The 24,009-nt window shown below is 35.1% G+C and overlaps 1 protein-coding gene across 2 annotated transcripts in view; it reads left to right on the top strand.

Moving 5' to 3' along the window:
* ANGPT1 (angiopoietin 1) overlaps window positions 1-24,009 on the top strand; it is a 266,059-nt gene that overhangs the window by 45,614 nt on the left and 196,436 nt on the right. The window lies entirely within an intron of this gene.

Here is a 24,009-nt window from a genome sequence, read left to right on the forward strand (position 1 = left end):
CTGAATTTGAGCTTTAGCAGATGCTTAGAATGTGTAACTAGCTATAGAAACCATGAAATGTGGATACTAAAAAGAAGTAACACAGATACTGTGTTTCCCCCAAAATAAGACTAGCCAGACAATCAGCTCTAATGCGTCTTTTGGAACAAAAATTAAAATAAGACCTGGTATTATTATATTATATTATATTATATTATATTATATTATATTATATTATATTATATTATATTATATTATATTATATTATATTATATTATATTATATTATAGACCAAGTCTTATATCATAGTAAAATAAGACCAGGTCTTATATTAATTTTTGCCCCAAAAGATGCATTAGAGCTGATTGTCCGGCTAGGTCTGGTTTTCAGGGAAACATGGTAGTATATCTAGTTCAATGGCTTTAAAATCACTTTTTAAAAATTGAAACCTTTTTAACAATATCTAATATCACATACGGTTCCTCTAAGAACTCAAGTCATGTTTAGTTCTATGTCAATTTAACTTTGATTCAGATAGGACACTTTCGCCACATTATAATCATGTGCTTTTAATCAAAATGCTAATTAATCTAATGCATTTTCATAATTTAAGTATTTTAGCAATACTGATTTTTGGAATCACTCTTAAAGCCCGAATTTTAAAATTAGATTTTTAGCCTCTTCTAAGCTTTGTAAGTGTATCCACATTATAACAAACTGAAACAAGGGAATCCCAACCCAAAGAAAATTATTTCATACATACCTAATTTTTCATATAGCTAATCATCTAGGGTAAACATGCAAAGATACACCTAATGTTACTTGACTTATATGAGCTAATGCATATAAAGAATTAGGAAAAATGCTTTGTACAAACTAAGAAATCAATAAATATTACAACATGGCCTAAATTAAAAATATTTTTCGCGTAATGCAAGAAATCATTCAAGAGTTGAAAACATGTTGATTCCATGCTAAATTCCATTTGGTTACATGATCTGACACAGGGGTAGAGAAATAGGACTCATTTATATTATGTAACAGGTAAAGTATATTTCCTTATGAGTAAATGTTGTTCAGGCACCAGTATCCAAACACTGCTACTTACCTGTTCTGTCCTCTTGGGGCCCCAGAATCTCAAGTTAAACTCTTGATTTGGGGAGTCTTATTCTTCCAATACATTTTTCCTTAAGAATATCAAAAGTGTTATTTTCTTTTGCCTTATTAATAAAGGACACATAATGACAGCAAAAAATTCTAGCTACACTCTAGATTGAAATACATAGTTCACTAAATGGATAACTACTTTATGTCATACATGCAAATAATAGACCAAAAGCGTCACCAAGGAGGGAGTCTGTGGTGACAGAATAAGTAGAACAATAATTATCATTGACAGTTTCATTGGCATACTGAGCACCGCTAACATTAAGTGAGACTATTTCATGAAATCTTAGCAGTACAAAGGATTATATATTCATATAGCGTTTAGATATGTCTACTCCTCCCACTCTTCTCTATTCACAACTCATCAGGGAAGAAATACTCTTTTGTTTTTATTCCCTCTAGAAGTCCCCAGATCATCCTCATTTCAAGGACAGACCAGGAACATTCCTCTTCAAATTCAATTTGTACTGCACCTGGATGTTTTGGTTCTAGTGTAGACCATCCTCAGATAGTTTATTTGCCTGCACATGAAGGGATGATGTACCTAGAACACTGGGTCAAATGATGGGGAGATAAAGTGTGTCTATTAATGCTAAGGACCAACAGTGGATGATTCCTGAAATGGGAATTGACTGTGATTATTCAACACATCACTGGCTAGTAGGTCAACCTAAAAAAAAAAAAAAAGAACAATAAAAATTAGTCAGTCGAAGAAGTATAAAACCAATAATGATCATGATTTTCCAGGTACTTTTAGGTACTTAATCTTCTTTATCTTGCTTAAGCCTTGCCTTCCTATGTAATAAATATCATTGGCATCTTCGAAATTAGGAAACTTGGTGACAGAGTAAGTTACTGTCTCAAAGTGGTATTACTAACATGTGACAGACACAGGACTCCCCCTACATGTGTCTGATTCTGATGGTCTGATCCTGATGGTTTATTCCACACTGCCTCTCCCTTGGCCTCAAAAGGCAGAAAAGTGGACTGTAGGAGCCAGGATATCTGGGTTTCTCATTTTGTCCCCACCACTTACTAGCTGGGTGATCAGGGAAAGCTATACTTACTCTCTGTGCTTCAGGTTTCCCATTGGAAAAGTGAAGATAATGATAGTATCTGTCTCAGAAAATTTGGCAGATTAAATAAGTAATATGTATGAAGCACGTAGAATTACACTGGGTACATAGTATATGCTCAGTAATCATGTGTTATTATGATCTTAGCTATCATTGACTCAGTAACCTCTTCTCTGTTACCCTCACCACTTTTCTTGTTCACTCGTTGATCATTTCCCTCTCTTTTCATGCAAAAAGATTTAGTGAGCCCCTACTTCTTGCCAAGCACTTTCTAGGAGCTTAGAATATATCAGTGAACCAAAAAACAACAACAACAAAAAAACGATTTTGCACTCCTGGATTTGTATTTTTGTTGTTCTAGGTAGATGAGATAAACAATAAATAATATACATACAGTATGTTAAAGGATAGTAAGTGCTATGGAAAGAGAAAAAAAGTAGAGTAGGTTAAGTTTAGCAGGTTATGAGAAGTGGGAGGCATTTAAAAATTGATATTATTTCAGAGTTATAGAAGATTTGCAAGAATAGTACAAAGAACTCCCACATACCTTTTACCAAGATACACCAATTACATTTTGCTCCATTTGCTTTCTTTCTTTCTATCTCCTTTCTTTTTTCTTTTTTTTTAATTAAAGTTTATTGGGATGACAATTGTTAGTAAAGTTACATAGATTTCAGGTGTACAATTCTGTATTACATCATCTATAAATCCCATTGTGTGTTCACTACCCAGAGTCAGTTCTCCTTCCACCACCATATATTTGATCCCCTTTACCCTCATCTACCACCCCCCTCCCCTCTTACCCTCTGGCAACCACTAAACTACTGTCTGTGTCTATGAGTTTTTGTTTCTCATTTGTCTTGTTCTTTTGTTGTTTTTGATTTATATACCACATATCAGTGAAATCATATGGTTCTCTGCTTTTTCTGTCTGACTTATTTCGCTTAGCATTATACTCTCAAGATCCATCCATGTTGTCACAAATGGTCCTATTTCATCTTTTCTTATTGCCGAATAGTATTCCATTGTGTATATATACCACAACTTCTTTATCCATTCATCTATCAAAGGACATTTTGATTGTTTCCACGTCTTGGCCACTGTAAATAAAGCTGCAATGCACATTGGAGCACACGTGTCTTTATGGATAAATGTTTTCAGATTTTTTGGGTAGATACCCAGGAGACGGATTGCTGGGTCGTATGATAATTCTATTCGTAATTTTTTGAGGAACCTCCACACTGCCTTCCATGGCGGCTACACCAGTCTGCATTCCCACCAACAGTATATGAGGGTTAGGGTTAGATGTGATACATCACATAAACAAAATAAAGGACAAAAATCATATGATTATATCAATTGATGCAGAAAAAGCATTTGACGAGATACAACATCCATTTATGATTAAAACACTTAGTAAAATAGGTATAGAAGGAAAATACCTTAACATAATAAAGGCCATATATGATAAACCATCAGCTAATCTCATAGTTAACAGTGAAAATCTGAAGCCCTTTGCTCTACATTCAGGAACACAACAGGGCTGTCCCCTATCACCTCTGCTTTTCAACATAGTGTCGGAAGTCCTCACCAGAGCAATCAGGCAAGAGAAAGAAATAAAAGGCATCCAAACTGGGACTGAAGAAGTTAAATTGTCACTCTTTGCATATGACATGATGCTCCACATAGAAAACCCTAAAGACTCCACCAAAAAGCTATTAGAAACAATCAATGAATACAGTAAAGCTTCCGGCTACAAAATCAACATACAAAAGTCTATTGGACCTTTGATGTTGAAAAGGGCAGTAAGTCTTGTTCATGAATTCTGTCTCTATTCAGTCATGTATTCAATGTATACAAATACAATGTATGCGCATACAATATAATGCATATCGATGTAAATTATAATTATTTTAAATTGTTTTCCAAATTAAAGATAATAATTGCATAATAAAAAAAAAAGTCTATTGCATTCCTATATACTAACAATGAAATCTCTCTCCTTTCTCTCTCTCTCTCTCTCTCTCTTTCTTTTCTTTCTCTTTCTTGTCTAAAAACATATATGGATACACAGATTTTTTTCCTGAACTTTTGAAAGTTGAAGATATTGTGCCCCTTAACTTCTAAATAAGGACATTTTAAACATAATTATATTATAGTTATCAAAATCAGGGTATTTAATATTGATACAGTATTATAATCTAGAACCCTATTCAAACTCATCAGTTGTCCCAATAATGTCATTTATAGCTTTTTTTTTTTTTCCCTGGTCCACAATTCCATCCAGGATCATGTATTGATTTTTGTTGTCAAGTGTTACTAGTTTTAATTGTGTTTCTTGATCTTGACATTTTTGAAGTGTTTATGTCAATGGCATTGGATTTGCATTTGCTTCGTTTCTTGAATTGCATGTTACAAATTTCTATTCCCAATTCTTTACTGCACTGAGGGTACTTTCTGTCTACTCTTCCTTTTTCCTGTATGTCACTGTCTTATCTAACAGAAGAAACTTGGTTATTATCTGTGACATATTTACTCATTTGCTTAGTGACTCAAATATAAAAAAGATACCTTCAAAATTGATAACTGATACTACTATTATAAAAAGCAAACCTACTATCTAGAGTTCAATATTTTCAATACTTGTTTACAGTTTTCCTTTTTATAATAAATTTATATAGTGATGTACACACATCTTAAATGCACAAATTGATGAATTTTGTCACATGTATATACTCCTATAACACATATCCTTGTAAGGAACATTTGCATAACCCCAGAAAGTTTCCTCATGCCCCTTCTCCATCTGTGTTCGGGGTGGGAGGTAGACATGCAATTTTAAATGGGCTTCCAGGATAGGTCTCATTGAAAAGGTAACATTTAACTTGGAGGAAATAGGGAATGAGCTATACACTACAGGAGATGGAATTAGCCTGTGCAAAGACCCTAAGTGAGGATCATGCTTGATATAGTTGAGGAACAACAAGGAGGCTATCTAGCAATGGAAGTGAAGTAAATGAAAAAAGAGTATAGTAAGGAAAGAGGGAAGAGAGATGGAGGCATTTATGCAGATCATTGTAGGATAATTAGGCAGTTACAGCTGTAACAATGATGCATAACAAACAACCCCGAAACTCAGTATCTTCAACAATAGCATTTATTTCTCACTCAGGGGTCAGCAGGTCATTTGTGACTCTGCTAAGCTTGGCTTGGATTGGCTGGGTGTAGGGCCGGGTTGCAAGTTGTGATCAATCAAATCTGTCTCATATGTCTTCCAATTCTGGGTCTAGTAGCTATGTGCGCCATAGTTTTCTCTTAGAAGATGGCATAGTGCAAAACGGGTGAGTGAAAACACAGGGTGTCTCTCGAAGCCTTGACTCAGAACTGAAACACCATCTCTTCTGCCTATTTCATTGGCCAAAGACAGTCATTTGCCCAAGACCAAAGTCAGTGGGACAGGGATACTTTGTCTACTCTTGTGAGACATACTAAAACTTCACATGGCAAAGAACATGAATGCATAATACTATTGCAAAGAGGAAATGATAAGTTGGGAACAGTCTAATCTGCCACATAAGAACTTTGCCTCTGAGTAAAATGGGGAACACTTGCAGGGTTTCAGGAGATAATCTGGTTTAAATTTCAAAGTACCATTCTGGTCTCTATGCTGAAAATACATTCTAGAGGGCGAGGGTAAGAGCAAGGTGACCAGGTAGGGGCTATCTCAACAATTCATTGGATGGTGGTGGCTCAGACCAGGATGGAGGCAGTGGAAGTCGAGAGAAGTGGTCAGATTGTGGATATGTTTTCAGGATAGAGTCAACAGAATTTCCTGAGGGAATGGAAATAGGAGATGAAGAGAAAAAGAGGAATGAAAGATAACTTCAAGGTTTTCAATGTAAGCAGCTGGACTAGAAGGAAAGTGGGGCACCCGTTGAAATGGGAATAAGTGTTAAATTTGGGAGCCGTAAGCATACAGATGATATTTAAATACATACCATAGTCTTTCCAGTAGTTTGGAAATTGGTTCTATGTTTCTTATTTTCCAAGGCATCTTCCAGTCTCCCAATACTATGTTTTGAAAGCAAAACTCTGATCCTATTATTACTCTCTGCCTTAAAAATCTAGCCATAGCTTAAAAGAGAAAATCCAAAGAATATAGCACTTTACAATCTAGCCACAATCTATTCTCACTTTACCTGATAAAATCCTATTCATCTTTACAGACCAAACTCAGATGTCAAGTCTTTTGTTTAATTTTCCTGATGGCCACGGGAGAATTCATCTTCTTTCCCTCCATGTCCTCTCAGAACTTGTTGTACGCTCCTTCATGCATTGTCTAATATGGTAGCTATTGTACACTTGGAATGTAGCTAGTCCAAATTGAGATGTGCTGCAAATGTAAAATCCACATCTCATTCAAAGACTTAGTACAAAAATACATTCAATACACCATGAATAATTTTGCATATTTATGAAATGGTAATATCTTTGATATATTAGGTTAAATAAAATATACTATTAAAATTAATTTCATCTTTTTTATTTTTACTTTTAAAATGTGGCCTGCTAGAGCTTTAAAATTACATATGTAGCTTCTCACGTGTGGCTTGCCATTGATTTTTATTGGACTGTGCTGCCTTAGAACATGCAGATTGTTGTGTGATTACGTATCAGGTAGTCACATCATATCCATTTTTCTGAAAGATTCTGAGGTTTTGAACACAGAATTATGTTCGATTCCTCTTTCCATGACCCACTAGGATTTTGACGAGATGCTCAATAAAAGTGAATTGAAAGTTTATTGATTTCAGATTGATGCTTGTCCTCAGACACTGGTCTGTGGACAGATTGCCTGTAATATAAACATAAACAGAATTGGAAAAAAAAATCAAGTGTAGGAGGTCCATAGTATATATTTAAGAAATCCAATTACTTTGTCAAAGACAACCAAAATTTTTAGCTAATCACATATTTGTATCATTTCAACCCGTTTTCTGAAAGTAGTGCATTCAAGATCAAATTAAAATATTGTATTGTTTATAGTAAAGATTAATAGTGACACATATCATTGTAGCTAAATTCTTCAATTTAATTTTTACAAAGACATTTGGATTCTAGTTTCTGACTTCAAATTTGTAAGTGAATTATTTTTACACTACCTTGATTTTAATGACTCATGCTCAATTATTTTTCCTAAATGATTGTGAAAGTAAAATATAATAATATATAACTTTATGTAAACTAAAATGTATAAATTTTGAAGGAATCCTAGGGACCCAGGAACATTTCCAAGGGATAAAAATAAGGGTAGAGGCGGTCGGATGGTTCAGTTGGTTAGAGTTCGAGCTCCCAACAACAAGATTGCCGGTTCAATTCCCACATGGGATGGTGGGCTGCGCCCCCTGCAACTAAAGATTGAAAATGGTGACTGAACTTGGAGCTGAGCTGCGCCCTCTACAGCTAGATTGAAGGACAATGACTTGGAGCTGATGGGCCCTGGAGAAACATGCTGTTGCCCAATATTCCCCAATAAAATAAATAATAATAATAATAATAATAAGGGTAAGAGTATAAGTTTCTTTTCCTCCCCTTCATTCTTTCTCTCTGCCCATTGTGTCCAAATACCCCATATGATTTTGGAAATACAATTAAAATAAAAAGTATCCTCTGATGAGATGTAATGAGAACAGCATATGTCAAAATGGATAATCTAATAGAGAAGGCAGTAAAATGCTTCCTGAAGCTCTGTCTCTGAGAAACAGGATTCGACATGCTAGGGGAGATGACGCAACTCACTAAGGGAGTACCTACAGGGAGAACACTGCTGTAGAAAAAGCAGAGTTAGAGGGTGCCAATTAGTATGTATTGTCAGTCCTGTTCAGGGTGAAGTGCTGTGATTCTAATGACTAGTCCTAGGTGTCTAGACAGAGATACCCATGCAGGGAAGAAGAATAACATCTTAAGATATGTTAATTTGATGTAAATCTCTCTTTGAAGTGCTGAATTTCCCCCTTTGTGGTTCTCTCAACAGGGTTTGTGTTTGTATTTGGCCTCAGGAATGCTCTACCCTTCAAACAAAAGCAGTAGAGGCACAATTTATCTTCCAGGATAAAATAAGAGCCATTACCTGATCTACAAATCATTGTCCTATGTGCTTGTTTGGGCTAAATGATTTTTCACTTTCATAATTGTTGGAAAATAATAAAATTGATGCCTGAAACCTGAGATAAAGGGAGTCCCTGCTACAACTCATAAATATTTAGGACACCCTTATAAGCATAATCTGTCGGTCTGTATGTCTTTTTCTATTCCATATCAGCTTGTCTTAACCAAATTTTTAGGATTCTTCTAGACATTATTAATGACAGGCGTCATAAAATTGTACCTCTATATGCAAAATCTTTATAAGTTTACAGAACTACTTCATTTCACTGAAAACAAGGGGTAAGACCTAGTGCTAGAATGTTTTCCTCCTTTGGGTACTCAGTAATATTGTTCCACAAATATTTAGATCAACTGACAGAAACAGAAAAAGGTTGGCCTCTTACTGTGACATATGAATGCATCTTTGGAAAGTGATTTGCTTTTTTCTCATTTACTGTGTCTGGCTTCCATGTGAAGGATAATGATGCTTAAGGTTCAATTTAATCCTCAAAACTTGTCTTTTCCCCCAGGTATCCTAAGCCAAAATCAGATGTACGTTCAGAACTCCCAGTGTTGCTAAATATCTTGTTCAGCACTTACTACTTTGAGGTTTAGGGGTTTTATGTTTGGCATTAGGCACTGGGCCGGTGATTCAGACATGGGACACCCACACATAACCCACGGACATGTTGAGCCAGAGTCCCTCCTCCCAGGGATGTTCTGAGAGTAATTTAGACAATTCTGGAAGCACATTGACTCTTCTTAGGCACTTCTGCTGTCCCTGTCATCAAATATAGTAAATCATACCCAAATAGTCTGAATCTGTACTTCAAATTTGGGAAAAGACTTTAACCAGAGCGCATTTGGTGTTCATATGCATGGTCACTTCATGTTCAATGATCCTGAGGACCCAGTCTCATTTTATGTTTTTCGGTTAGAAGGGTTTATTAATATACTTTTAAAACCCTTTCATTACTCCCACTACATTATAAAGTATATCATAGATACTTAAGTACTGAGAATCAGAATTTTCAGTCCAAGGAAGAGGACTAAAATGATTTAGCTGAACATCCTTATTTTGGGTTCCCCTAGAAGTTAATTAACTTTCCTGAAGACAGTGAGTAATAACTGAGAGTTAAAACTAGGACTGAAACCCAGGCCTCCTAAAGCCAACCCCAGTCGTTCCACTACATAATTTTGCCTTAATAATTGAACGAGTGAGATTCACTAGAGAGGGGAAAAATACATTGAGCTAGGCACAGTTCCAGTCCTTTGGGATGATTTGGACGTTTCCTCCACCCTCAAAAAGCTTATGGTCTAAAGAGGGCGACAGCTAAATAATCAGATTAGAGCCTTTCAATTCTATAGAGACAGCTAACCAATCAGATTAGAACTTTTAAATTCTATGGAGACTGATAGAAGAATATAAAGTAGAAAGTGGGAGCACAAAAAAGAAATTATCTATTATGCTGGTAGATGATTGAAACGTGCTAACTAGAGAATGAGTCTTGAGGATACTGAAAGAAAGACTGAGCTTTTCACATTAGGGGAAGCATGTTTGATTCTGATCTCTGACATGAAGATATTGTGCAGATGTTACCAGAAATATGAGTGTAGCTGAAAGAATGTTTTCTCATTTGTCCTGTGCAGAAAAAATGTGGCACCTTCTTACTGGCAGATGCTTAACAGGCTCAGTTACTAAGACTCGTGGGACATAGTGAAATTTAGGCACAGTTTCAGCAGTACTTCTCTACTGCACAATTGTGTGTGTGTGTGTGTGTGTGTGTGTGTGTGTGTGTGTGTGTGTGTGTTGACATGTAATCATTGCCATCTTTCAAAGCAATAGGCTGAAACAAGTATATGTGGGAATAGGGGAACTAAGGAAGCTAGAAGATATGGAGTGAAGGTAATCACATAAGTAACAAAGTTCACTCAAGGACAAATATTGTCTTACAGAAGGAAAGCCTTCCAGAAGAGAAGCCGCTCACACTGTTTGACAATATTTTAAGGAGTTTGGTTGTCTTATTCTTACTTTTTTTTTTTTTCTTGACAAATATGTTACCTGGTAATGAGATGCACAATGACTTTTGTAAAACCTTTAAAATAAATCTAGATTAGAATAAAAGTACACAAGTAGTACTGCTGAAAGTAGGTTAGATGGTAACTTAAAAATATTTAAGAATGCTACATGACCAACACCAGTCTGTTTTCATTGGTCTATACTACTTTCTGCCAGAAGGTATCCTTTTTCTTTTGCCTTTTGCATTTATATTGCCAAGGATATTCAGTGTGAATACCTTTTGTGAAGTTGCAATCAAGAGCTCTCTATGGAGGATGTGTGTGTGCCTATACGCACATGTGAAACATGCAAATGTTTAAGTAAACTGTTCGGTTCTCCTTAGTTGCTAGGTAATACATGATATTCGGGTCTAAGTGGTGATGGGACTCCTCTTTTTACCAGCAAAGATCTGACTCCTATTAGGGGGGTGGGTTGGATGAGAGCTGGAACAGTACTGGGCTATATATAACCTCATTTGGTTATTACAACAGGCCTCTGAGGCCGTTATTCTTATTTCACATTTGACAGGTAAGGAAACTGAGATTTAGGGAAGTTAAACACGTTGTGTAACATCAGAGTGTTAGAGATTCAAATAAAGATCAGTTCAACTCTTGAGTTGACTTCTGTCTACTGTGCTATACCACATTCCAGAAAGTCTGAAATGAACTGGAGCACATTGTATGGAGACAAACCAGTAGAGCAAGGCACTTAGGACGATCCATAGGAGGAATGAGCAGGTTACAAAGAAACTCAAAGGGAGCCTGGTAGCTTTCCTCAAATATTGAAAGGATCACCAGGCCATAGGAGCTATTAGGATTCCTTTGCAGGATCCCTAGGGGTAGGACATGAAACAATATGCATGTGTAAGTTTCAGGGAAATATCATTATGTGAAAGAATTTTCCAAAGAGATAAACTACACTTGCTTCAAGCCTAATAAGTTTTCTGCCATTTAAATTCAATGATAGGCTGTGTAACCATTTGATAGTCTATTACAAAAAAAAAAAAAAAAAAACCACAAAAAACAATCAAATGTAAAATTTGTAATATAATGAATTTGTTTTAAAAAATTGTAGCTACCATCAGTTAAGTAAACTGTGCAGTTAGGATAAGTACCAAGATAGTGATTGAGTGATTTTTCCAAATAAACAACTAAAAGCTGACAGCCTACATTATGCTGCGTTTCTGCTAGATTTATTTATTTTTTTCCTTTGGTTTTACGCAAGTATATAGAAGGTGACTTGGAAAATGTACTTCTTTTCTCTAGTTTCCAGTGTCCATATTATACATTTCAAGGTAAACATATAACATGGCTGGGATCAACTTTGAAAAATAAGAATCTCATGTGTCCTCAAACTGAGGTTTAGAAAACATCCTACATTACTTATAGGTTACTCTATTCCAACTAAAAAGAGAAAGTGTATCTAAATTTGAGTATGTATGTTTCGATACCATCAGCCTATTGTTTTTTAAAGGACATATTAATATTTGTAGAAAACCTTTAGTTTCCCAATTAATGGTATCATATATGGCTTTGGGTCAATCAGTTAAAGTATGTATACTTTGACTCAGCACAAGTATGACCAAATTACAGTCACAAAAGGATTGACGATTTGTAAATAGAAATGCACGTCAGTATAGAATTTTAAATCATCCCACATTTGTACTCATCTATATCTGCATATTTGTACCTATTGAATGAGTGAGCATAAGGAAACTTATTTGCTCAATAACCTTGACCGTGACACTTTACACTTCTGGTTGACTGCCTGTCTATAAAAGGAAAGAATTGGATCAGAAACTTCCCAAGTTGTCCTCTAGGTCAAATAGATAAGTATGTAAAATTAGGCAATATATTAACCCCCAGAAAGAATCCAAAAATATTTAACAAATAAATGTAATTAAAATAGGAAGTGTTTTATATAATCTGTGGTTTGCAACTCATGTCTTCTGAGCAAGTCAGGAAGTTTGAGCTGCCAATTTTATTTAACACCCACCTCTATGCAGACAATTTGCAGACCTTCCTCTTCTGCCCTGACCTTTTATATTCTCTTCACTCACAGATTTCTTTCTGTTTATGGAACATCTTTACTTAGATGTTTTGCCACCATCTATATCTAAACATGGGAGGGGGGGACAGAATTGATGGTCTCCCCTTAGACTATTTATTCTTCATCCACATTGCCAGGCAGAGACTCTGGGCTTTCCCTGCCCATTCCCATTCACTCAGCATCCCAAGCTGGTCCGAAGTTCTGCTGATACCTACTCAGTGTTTTTAATTCCTATATTTCTACATTTCCAGTCTCAGCCAAGCCCATGTCCTATACACCTAGACTATTTTAAGGGTCTACTGGTGAGCCTTCCTGCCTGTATTCTTTACTTATTTTCATGAACACTATGAAGAGCCATAGAATCCTTTTTAGTCATATGCCTTTAGAGGAACAAGACAAACTCCTTTCCTGACTCTAATAACTTAGCAGCTGGTATGTGCCTTTAGGGTAGTATTTATTTTTATATGTAAATTTGAGACATAAATGTTAACTTATACAAATCCTGTGTCTCATACTAGATCAGGAGTGGGTTTCAGATTGGAACCAGGTTACTCCCTCTCTTCTTCTTTCTGTCTGCAGATTTTATTGAATATCTACTTGTATAAGATGCTCAATCAAGCCCTCTGACAGCTACAAATGTAGATGGGACGCGTAGTTTTTACCCTTAGGAAGAGTACTCCCACTTCCTAAAATAAAGGAAACTAAAAAATTTTTCGGTCATGACATAAGTTATCTCATTTAAGTCTTCTTGAGAACTTTTTTCTAGCTTTATTGTGATATTTTTTGACATATAACATTGTGTAAGTTTAAGATGTACACCATAATGATTTGATATATAGATATAATGTAAAATGATAACAACATATAAGGTTAATTAACACATCCATCACCTCACATAATTACAAGTTGTTGTTTTTTTTTGTGTTTTTTTTTTGTGGTGATAACGTAAGATCTCTCTTAGCAACTTTCAAATATACCATATAATATTATTAACTATAGTCTTGTTGAAACATTGTATAAATGAAGTTATTATCCCCATTTAACACATGAAGACGACAGGGTTAGAAGAGGTTAAATAGCTTGCTCAAGGTTTGTCTGACTCTGAAGGTCTATTTCTTAGTTCTATTGGCCTGTACTGCAATTTATTGGTTCCAAAATTAAAGACATTAATTCCAGTATTATAACAGCTTAGCAGTTTTCTAAGTGGTTTTCTATAAGTTCAAGTGATTAATAGGCACCTAGACTTTCTTTTTTCTCATAAATAAGTGGTGCTATGGTTACTGACATAAAAAGTTTATTATTTGGATCATAAACACTATTGTAAGCAGTATTCCCTAGTACACAAGAGATTCTATCCATGTAAACATTATACAATAATGATATATTGTATTTGGATCTCAAAAAAATTCATTTCATTTTTGAATTAATTTAAAAATGTACATTTTAATTAAATATCACATGATACTTTAAAAAAAATATGTAGCGTATAAGCATTATCTCATGTTAATTATTTTATTTATTAATCCTGTCCTTCTATAAACCTTGGTAGGGCTCTTTTCGGATGCCCTTTTCAACTAAATAAGACTAATATTTTTTTGTTCCTCCAAAACCACACACCACATAAAATGAATTTGTGAATGGAATGGGTTCTGTCAATAAATTTCAAAACAACCTAACAGATCATTTCTGTGATAGCCATGGCCTAAAATCTCTATGAGGTTGAGATTTATGTAAATTGTAAAGATAAACATAAGCTTTTTTTTTTTTTTCCTGCCTGACAATTCACTGCCTTTCAACATTACTTTATAAATAATTGCAGTGTATGGCAAAAATTCTTCAGTTTCCTGAATTAGAATAAAATCACTGCCACTCTGTGTGAACTTATTTTGTGAGAACTTGGTATTTTAAATTTTTATATAGAAATGATCAAATTATTTTCAATAAGTATTTGAAATATGTTTGTATGTGGCTAACCAAGCATTATCAGACATATTGAAATTATTTAAAATGAAAGTAAGAACCCGCTCCACCCAAATAAAGTTGAATAAAGATAGAAACAACAAAGAAGATGAAGATGATGACAAAGGAAAGAAAATAAAGAAGAAGGTTGAAGAAGAAGAAAAGGAGTGGGGAACAAAAATAATAATAATAAAGCTAAAAACTGGGTGTTTACCTGAATCATTATTGAAAGAAGTTTCTGTGATTTCTCCTGCATTGTGAAACACACCTAAGAGTCCCCTTCTTTCCTAGGTTTAGATAGCATTGAGGGTGGTTAAAGTGTTACGCACCTATCAAGCTCTTAGATTAACTGCACTAAGTATGGTTGGAGAGGCTGAATCCCATGAAGTCATTACTAGCATGGGATTTTCCAGACGCAGAAGAGGCTAATCATCCAATTCCCACAGGTCAAAGCATGGTAGAGAAGATCTCTCTCCAGCAGTTCCCTGCACAGAGCCTGATGTCTGGAAAATGGACTTCAGTCTCCAATACTACCAGTCCTTTGATTTTCAGAAACACTTAATTCAACTGAATATTTTTTTAGTCCAAGGTGAAAAGATACCTGCCTGTCCACTTGTGTCTGCTCTAGCCCATCTGCCATCACCTACTATGCCTGATGATTTATCACTTCTGTAGCTTGTCAATTCAAAGTCCTCACAGAGACAAAATCTGCGATATTTTTAGCATGTTTAATAGAGTCTGGTTAAGTAAACATTCTCATCCAAAGCAGCAAAAGAGAGTTTAAAATAAACAGAGCTACTGTGCCAAGTTCATAATTACTTACACATTTAGCGCTCTGCCCATCTTCTAAGCATGCCATTAAAACCAGATTTGTGTACTTAATGTAATTGTCTTGAAACCATACTGTAGACCATTTACATACTTGAATCTTTTTTATTCTATATTCTCCTTCAGCTTTGTAAAAAACGGAATTGGTTTCACAAAACTTATTTTAAGATGACTGGTGACCACTCTCTCTATAACAAGCCAGACCATATTGTATTGGTTCTTATAGTCAACTGTTCATTGGGGAAACATACTTTTATTCAAATTCTCCAAATTAAATATTCTTTGGGAGAGTAATGACAAGTGTCGTATCCAAAATTAGAAGGGCAACATGGTTAGTTTATTAACAGGTCAATTAAAATGACAACCAAAAAATATAAGTATTAATTTAAACAATATATAATAGTGATTTGTAATATTGACTCTCAGTTTCTACCCTGCAAAATAGTGGTGCTGACAGAAAATATAACTATATTATTGAAAGATGACTTTTAAAATTAGAGGTACTAATATAATTAAGTGTTTGGCATATTCATGTTCAATAAATGTCAGTTATTGTGCAAATATACTAGGACATAATTTCCAATTTTATATTTCCATCATTGTTCATATTCATGCAAATAAGTTGTTGATTTTCAAGTATTTCTCCCACATGTATCTAGGAATTTATATGCTTATGTAAACTACAGTGGTTTGTTCTTGTTCCAGTATGAGTACTTTAAGCTAAGACATTCTGTTGAAGCAATGGATGACTGACATAAAATGAGCACAGAATCTAAGGAGCTGTCCTCATGGATCAGTGTTGAGTTTATGTTGTTTTAACTGCATCATTAGAGAACTGAAAAAAGGAAGTAAGTGGCATGAGAAGTACATCTGCAGATGATAAATGAAGATGAACTGCAAATTCCTAGGAGAGGAGAATGTATAAATAGATCCTCAGAAGTTTGCTGAAATTCGTAGCAAAGAGAAAGAAATATGGACCTAAATAACAATCTTCCATAAAAGCACAAGAGTGCTTTAATAACATGAGACCCAGAAAGAGCCAAGCTAATATAATACAATTAAACAGTATAATTTGCTAAGGGCATCAAAGCCCAAAAGAACATAATATTCTGTGATGATAAATGTAATCTAAACTTCTCATTTTTTTTAAATTTAGTTTTTAAATTTAATGGGGTGACAATTGTTAGTAAAATTACATGCATTTCAGGTGTACAATTCTGTATTACATCATCTATAAATCCCATTGTGTGTTCACCACCCAGAGTCAGTTCTACTTCCATCACCATATATTTGATCCCCCTTCCCCTCATCTCCCACCCACCCCCTTACCTTCTGGTAATCACTAAACTATTGCCTGTGTCTATGAGTTTCTGTTTCTCATTTGTTTTCCTTGTTCTTTTGTTGTTTTTGGTTTATATACCACATATCAGTGAAATCACATGGTTCTCTGCTTTTTCTGTCTGACTTATTTCGCTCAGCATTACACTCTCAAGATCCATCCATGCTGTCACAAATGTTCCTATATCATCTTTTCTTAACTTCTCATTTTTTAAAATGTAACAGTGAAATTGAGGAAAGTATATGAGGTCTGACAATTAAGTTCACGAACTCATCATAGACAAGTACTGCATACCTCATTGCTGAATATTACTATGGCCACTTTCCAAGTACTCCCTTTGGGAAGCTATGCACTGACGCCAGCGCCTAGTCCACCCTTCAAAGCAATTTTGGAACTTTTTTTCTGGAATGGCCATCAGAGCTGTGATCATATCACCGTTGATGTCCTGAATGTCATCAACATGTCTTCCTTTTAATATTTCCTTTATCTTCAGGTAAAGAAAGAAGTCATTGGGGGCCAGAACAGGTGAGTAGGGAGGGTGTTTCAATACAGTTATTTGTTTACTGGCTAAGAACTCCCTCACAGACAGTGCCCTGTGAGCTGGTGCATTGTTGTGATGCAAGAGCCATAAATTGTTGGCAAAAATTTCAGGTCATCTAACTTTTTCACGCATTCTTTTCAGCACTTCCAAATAGTAAACTTGGTTAACTGTTTGTCCAGTTGGTACCAATCCATAATGAATGAGCGCTCTGATGTCAAAAAAACATTAGCAACATCATTGCAACAAGGCGGCGAACTTAATTGTCAGACCTCATAGTCTAGCATAGTGTGGAGAGGAAAGTCTTGTGTTTGAGACCCAGCACTGATATGAGCTGTGTGGACATCTGCTTCTGTAAAATAAAGAGAATTATATTACATACTTCATAGAGTTGTTTGGAGGGTGAAGTGAGTCTAGAGCTAGATTGCAAATTCCATGAGATCAGAAACTGGGGTTTGCTCAGTTATATCTCCATTGCCTGCCATGATGCCTGACACATGGTAGCGAGTGAATATGAATATTTTGAAAGAATGTCAAATTATAATGTTGTTTTGAAGGTTATATAATGTACATAAAAAACTATCTTGAGCTTTTATTTATTTACTTGATTGTTACCTGCCTCCCTTCCTAGAAAGCCAGCTCCACGGGAGCAAGAAAATTACCTTCTTGTTCCCTGCTGTATTCGCTACGCCTAGAACCTTGACATTCAAATGTGATTTTTTTTTTTTAAATAAATGTGGTTGTCACTTTAGTTGATCTGTTAAGAAACTAATCATTCTAACCTTCTAATTTGGGGTATGACTCATGTCATAGCATCACCTGGAAGTTTGTTAAAATGTAGAAGTATGGACCCAGACCAAGACTTACTGAAGTGGAATCAGCATTTACTATCCACTGATAATACTTAAACACATTAAATTTTTAATAGAATTTAATAATTTAAACTTAAATTCTTACTTCAGTTTTAAATTCTTAAACTCTATTAAGAACGTACTGGACATACCTGTCCCGAGTATGTTTCTCTATAAACTATTATTGGATAAATGACTCCAAGTTATTTATCACAGTTAGCAGATGATGTACAATACATGTACATCAATGTTTTTGACAGCTTTAATGAAGCATAATTTACATACCATAAAATTCACCCATTTAAAGTGTGCAAGTCAATGACTTTTAGTAAATTTACAGACTTGGGGAACTAGCAACACAATCCAATTTCAGAACATTTCCATCACTCCAAAAAAATCCCTTGTGCCCAATCTGCAGTCATTCCCCATTTCTAACCCCAACACCAATCACTGTAATGTTATTTTAATACCTACCCGCCATTCGCCGTTTTAGATAGAGAATAGCTAAAGGGTAAACAAATGTATCTCTTATGCTCACACTGCAGTAAAGAAAAGTGATTTTTGCATGAGTTTCTCTGTGGTTTAACTTGGCATTAGCCACGTCTAAGTGGATTTGCTAAACAACTAAGAGTTCCAGTGTGACTCAAGAGAGATGTTTACCACTTTCAGGAAACAAAACGTTTTCAAATAGTTTATTTTCTAAACTTACGGGGCACACATTTACAAGCAAACATCATCAGTCTAACAAAAGCAGAAGCCAGAAGAGTTTCCTATTTTCCTTTAATGTGCAAATTACAAATCATAGCTGTCTAATCAGGGCCAGTGGTAGACCACAACCTTTAACTTAGTTAGGTTGCTATTTGAAGTTTTGTATTTCTTTAGAAGTGTGTGTTTGCTGAGGCTGACTTTCTTCCAGAGAAATCTCTCTACTTCTTGGACTCCTCTCCTGAATTCAGGTTCTTAAGATCTTTCTCCTGGACTTTAAGCGTAGGCCAATAACTGATCTCATTGACCCCTCACTCTGGACTTATCCCCTGCACTCTCTCTCCTCCCAATCCCAGGACGTGTTTCAAATCCTCTGCTCTGAAACCTTCCAGGATTTCAAATTGACCATATAATGTCTTGACTTCCTATCGCACATTTAGTCCAGCCTATGTTTCCTGCTCCATTGCTTGCCACTCTCACATCCCCACCTGGCCTATTAGACATGGCACACTTTTCACTGTTCTCAAAACTTGCCAAGTACAGTATATATTCTCCCTATCTTTGCTAAGGCTGTTCCCTCCCTGTGGAATGCTGTTTTTCTCCCTTCTTAGACATTGAAATCTTATTATGTAGACAACAGCAAATGCTTCTATAACCGCTTCTCCCACACTCACCCCTTTGCTCAATCAGAATTGCCTCTTTTCATTTGCACTCACTTAATATTGTATTTTTAGCTCAAATTTATTGTATAGAAGGATGAGGACTGTGCCAGTTAATTATGTGTTCCCACCACCTTTGACAGTATCTGGAATATTGTAGGAGCTTAATAAAGAATTTATAAATTTATGAATGGATGAGGGACTCTTTGAAATCCTGCCTTTGAAGATTGTTGGACGTGGAATAGCTCTGACATCTGGATGAGACATACATTTCCAACTCTCTAGTTGAGAGTACTTTATACTTTTTTTATTTGTATGTCCCTTTTGTACAAAGGTATCTATTGAAACTTTTAAACTTCCTGTTTGAGATAAGAGAAAGTATTAACAAGAGATTTTTGTAGAATTGGTCCAGGAAGCCAGGCCAGGTTCATGATGGAAGTTAATATCCTGTTTCATCCATTTAAAATCAGAGAGTCTAATAGCTGAAAGAAATTAAAAGATAAAGTTTTCAGTCCACAAATTTTCCAGATGAGGAAAATATGGCAGTATCTTTATTTGCACCATTTTCTTTTTCATCTTGCATGGCAGGGGTTTGGGTTTTGTTTTTAATCCTTTGCTCAATATCTCCTTTTTAATAACCTAATTAAATGCTTTGCCTGGAAATGCCCTTTCTCTGCACATGAGTTTGAAAGCCACAGAACTATTTCATAAAGCAGGTCTGGTTTTCTGGAGAAGAGCTCACCACTCCAACCCACTTGCAATAGAATGTTCCTTCCCCAACATTTATTTGCCACTTGGTAGCCTTTGTATTTAATGGAAAAACAAAATTATGTGGCACCAAATGAAAGGTCTGAAATTTACTTCTGGCTACTTTTCTCCCTATATGTATCAACTCTATATTTTGGGACTCAAAAAAAAAAAAGAATACCTTAATTTTACCCACCAAATGCACAATAATCTCAACCACTATTTAAGGAAGTTCAATGCATAAAAAATATTTTAAGAAAAAAATGGAGAGGGAAAAAAGAACTATTCCACATGAATGTAAAATATGAATGTTTTTTAAACTGAGGTTTCTTTAAACAAATCAAGACATTATTGTTTTCATAAGACCTTTTTTTGTAAGGCCAAGAATTATAAATTGCAAGTTGGAAGGAATGCTTACAGAAATAAATGCTTAAGTAAAAAAGTACAATTAAAGCAGGAATTCTATAAAGCCCATAGACAATGAGATAGTAATTCTCTTCTATCGTCCTGATGACCTCAATTATTTCTTCAAATGAACCAAGTTATAAAATATATGTTTCCCTTTAATGAATAACTGTTATTAACAGCATTATGAGATTTCCAATACATATTAAACACTTTAAAGTCTGAAATGTGAGTGAAACACTCATGCAGATAGCCCTTGCTTTCCTTAGAATGCTATATTTCAGAAAATTTAGCAGGAAAATAATTCTGGTTGTCTCACCTGACTTCAATTATAACATCATTTTTATTTAGAATAAGGTTTATTTACATTTTACTATCATGTCCCTGGAAGAAAGAGACATTGATTTCTATTTTTAAATGATTTTGTAGTTCAGTTATGATTTTAATTGCATAACCTCGTTTGAAGTACTTACAAAAAAAAAAAAAAAAAAAAAACAAGACCCTTAAACATCTTCACCTCTATCATGCAGTAAAAAAGTTTTCAATTTTATTCTGTTACTATAATTCATTGTGTTATTTAAGTGATAGCAAGAATTTTTCTCATGCCAACATCTGTGCTCAATTGATTTGCCAGAGTTTGCTGAAATACGCACCAGTACAATTATTCTTCTAGATTAAAATATTGGGGGAAAGAAAGCTTTTCTAAGATGTGCATTTATTATGAGATAACTATATATATTTGTGGAGGGGTATATGTGTTTAAAGTAACTTAAACCACTAGATCACCCTTAAAGACCAATTTATCAGATAATCTAGTGTTTGAATGTCTTGAATTATATTCTCAGGGCCTAATATGATACATGGAGATTAAAAAAAGGCAAAGCAATTTTCCTCAACAATTGGTGGGGATGTGGATAATACAGGATAACCACTCCATCCCAAGGTCCTTAATTTAATCATATTTGCTAAGTCCATTTTACTATGTAACAACATATTCATAGGTGCTGAGGTTTAGGATGTAGACATCTTTGTGGAGGCCATTTAGATTGCCATATAAAGACCAAAGCAACATAGGAAAAATAACTGTTTATGTTCTAGGTAAGGACGAATGAATAGGCATGAACTCTGCCTTCAAAGAACTCAAAATCTGTGGAGACTCAGACATATTAACCAAAAATGACAACAAAGTGGGGCATGATGTTACAAGGTGAACAGTTGAGTACTTAACAATTAGCCTGAGGATGTTACAGAGAGAGCCACATAACATTCTCCTGCATTTGAAATAGTATTAGGACCCATCCCATAGAGGCTGTTGTACCAAATTAATTTTCCATTAAGAAAATACTAAGCTTAATTTTAATTTATTATGTTCATGATTTTTGTGACATTTCAAAAACATTAAATATCACCTTAAGAGTCAAAATGCTTTCAAGGTTTTTTTTTTTTTTGGTTTGTTTGTTTGTTTTCTGTATACTGAAGTTAAAGTTTTTAATTCTAAAAAACAAACAAAAAACCAAACAACAGGAAAAAAACCCAAAAACAAATTCAGTACATTCCAGAAGTAAGATTTTAACCATTAGTTAATCTGTATGTACATGAGACTACCTAGCCTGTTACTTGAAATGAAAAATACCCCACTTGACAATGGATTTTTTTCTGTCATGAAATGTAACCCAGTATTGACCCAGGTGTGTGTGTGTGTGTGTTTTAGTTACCTCTTTATTGCTTTTACTTTTATGTAAATTATAACAAACCACCATATCGTCAGAGTGTCCTAAAACAAAATATTTGTAAAGGTGTGTATTTCTAATAAAATATTAGTCTATAGAAAACACCTTTACCTATAAAACAATGACTATCCTTTGACTAAGCTCCAGGAATTTCTCCCTCATCAAGACAAAAGCAATCCAAAAACCAACTAGTTGCTGGGAATCCTGCAGAGTTGATTTTTTTTTTTTTTTTTTTTTTTTTTTTGTCCTCCTAGAATTCAGCAACAGGCTTTCACACTTTCTTCAAGCTCCCATTGGCTTTGGAGAGAAAAAAACAAATAATTAACCCTGAAGTAAGACGCATTTCACTGCAGATTCTTCCTGCTGGGTTAACAAACATCTCTAAGAGAGCTTCTTGGGAGTGTCTTACTCAGTGTCATTACTGATTAGTGACACCCATTCTCTTAGAAAAGCCTTTGGGGACTTAAGCTTCAAGGGGGGTTGATAATTAGAGATGAAGTTTTCAGTTGCCTTTTTTGTCCAAATTTGTTAACTGAGCTGTTAAGTGATGAGATGCTGATTAGAGAGCCTCCCTGTGAAGTCCTGGTTTCACTCACCACAGTAATTGAGACATGCCTTCTGTGTGGCTCACTCTGCTCCTTCATGCTTTAAATGATTCTTCCCCTGTTTCTCTCATGGCCCTGCAAGGGATACCATATCATTCCACAGCTTGAAGTTGTAACATATAAGCATCTATTAATTAGAGTGATGCATAACCAGTTATCCTTAAGTAACCTGGTTATCCATTCCCTTAAACAGATTTAATTAACCACCATTTTTTTGCCTTTTGTTTGTTTTTGTTGTTCAATAACTCTTAGACCATGTAACATGATGTGATACTTATGGTTTAAAATTCGATTCTATCAGAATTTTGTTAAAGTATATTAGAAATGGACTCAAATTTTCAAAGTACACGAAAGGCAATATTGAATGAAGAGCTTTCCCTTCACTTTACCTGAAGGTTTAAGGGAAGGCAATAATATGAGGAATGCCTTTAAAAATGCCTCTATGTGGGCTGGACATTTTGCCAACTTGGTTAGAGAATGAGGTAAGAGGTCAAAATAACAGGTGTAGTCTTACGTAGTTACTACTGGTGTCATGGCTATTGCTAATTACTGTCAAAATGTGCGCCCTTGCAGGAAAACACAAAACAAAACAAAACACCTGATAAGTGTCTGTGATTGTTCTTGTTCAATCTCAGCACTAGGAAAAGCAAAATGAAATGACTGCCAATATTACTACGAGAGGACCAAGAGATACCTGAACTAGAAACGATGGCATCATTAAAAAAGAGTGTGTGGGGTGATCAAAGAGGGGCTGAAAATGGAACTTTGGGAAAACCAGCGTTTTCTCTGACACACATGGTAATAGCACCAATCTGTTTGTTTTTGTTGTGATTGGCCTTTTATTATAGGACATTACACTTTGCAGATACTGTGGTTGCATTGAAAAGACTCAGGGGAGTTAACCCTGTTTCCCACAGGACAGGCCCTGGACCTTCTATATCCTTTGTAATCTCTCAAGGTGTCTTAGCTTGGGCTAGACACATAGCAGACATTCCACATACACTAAAGGAATTCATGGATTCTGAGATGCAGTTAAAAGATGGCCATATAAAAGATGAACATCATTTGGGAAGGAAACCTGTATACCATATTTCGTTGTAGCTTGCAAGAAAACATTCCTGTTCCTTAGACATCAAGTCCAGGTGCTTCGTGGTTGATAATTCACA

Source organism: Rhinolophus sinicus, chromosome 6 (assembly GCF_057876585.1).
Source record: "Rhinolophus sinicus isolate RSI-liver-muscle chromosome 6, RSI-T2T, whole genome shotgun sequence".
Classification (NCBI taxonomy): Eukaryota; Metazoa; Chordata; class Mammalia; order Chiroptera; family Rhinolophidae; genus Rhinolophus; species Rhinolophus sinicus.